The sequence below is a fragment of the Silene latifolia genome, chromosome 11, assembly GCF_048544455.1.
Source record: "Silene latifolia isolate original U9 population chromosome 11, ASM4854445v1, whole genome shotgun sequence".
NCBI classification, from domain to species: Eukaryota; Viridiplantae; Streptophyta; class Magnoliopsida; order Caryophyllales; family Caryophyllaceae; genus Silene; species Silene latifolia.
In genome coordinates, this window is record NC_133536.1 from 3450313 (window position 1) to 3451606 (window position 1294).

Sequence of the window (1294 nt, forward strand, 5' to 3'; positions counted from 1 at the left end):
TTCAGTTACGTATTGCTAGCTTTAACACATTTTCGATAATGAGTTTCGTCGAATGGTGGTTTGTGGCACATCGGCACCCCCAAATGTCTTCCGTTGAGTGCTTTCAAACTTTCTGTCTTTGCTTTATCGACCCGAGGAACTTTATGTGATTTGGAGGAATTTTGTTTAGGACCCTGAATCTGAAAAAAAGCGGAAGTCACAATATACACTTCAATTTGGTAGTTCAAAGGTCAGTCGATACGAGGACCACCTAATTCTTTTCTCCATATATTTCAATCATGCGTCCGAGCTGATTTGAGGAATCCAACTTTTGATTTGGGGAATCCAACTTGTTCGATTGACCTCAAATAACGAGCTTTAACACATTTTTCACGATAATCGAGTTTGGCGAATGGTGGGTTGGCACATCGGCACCCCCCAAATGTCTTCCGTTGGTGCTAAAACTTTGCGTGGCCGCTTTATATGACCCGAGGAACTTTCTATGTGATTTCCGGAGAATTTTGTTCCGGGACCCCGGAATCCGAAAAACCGTGTATTATACACTTGATTTCAGCCATTCGGAAGGGTCGTGCGGAACCTGTTTCTTTTTCTCCTGTTTTTCAATCCCACGCGTCCGAGCTCATTTTCAGGAATCAACTTGTTCGATTTGAGAATCATCTGTTCGATTTGACCTCGAATAACGAGCTTTAACACATTTTCCACGATAATCAAAGTTTCGGCGAATCTTTGGTTTGTGGCACACCCGCATCCCCAAATGTCTTCCGTTGGTGCTCAAACTTTGCGTGGCCGCTTTATTTGACTCGAGGAACTTTCTATGTGATTTCGGAGAATTTTTGTTAGGACCCGAAATCCGAAAAAGTGTATTATACACTTCAATTTCGGCCGTTCGGAAGGTGAATCGGACCTGTTTCTTTTCTCCTTTTTTTTCAATCACGCGTCCGAGCTCATTTCGGGAATCAACAATTCAATTCGATTTCAGCCTCAAATAACGAGCTTTAACACATTTTTCACGATAATCGAGTTTCGGCGAATCTTGGTTTGTGGCACAGAGGCACCCCCAAATGTCTTCCGTTGGTGCTCAAACTTTGCGTGGCCGCTTTATCGACCCGAGGAACTTTCTATGTGATTTCCGGAGAATTTTTTCCGGGACCCGGAATACCGAAAAACCGTGTATTATACACTTCAATTTTAGCCATTCGGAAGGTCGTAAATGGGAACTGTTTTTTTTCTCCATTGTTTTTCAATCACGCGTCCGAGCTCATTTCAGGAATCAACTTGTTCGATTTCGGCCTCA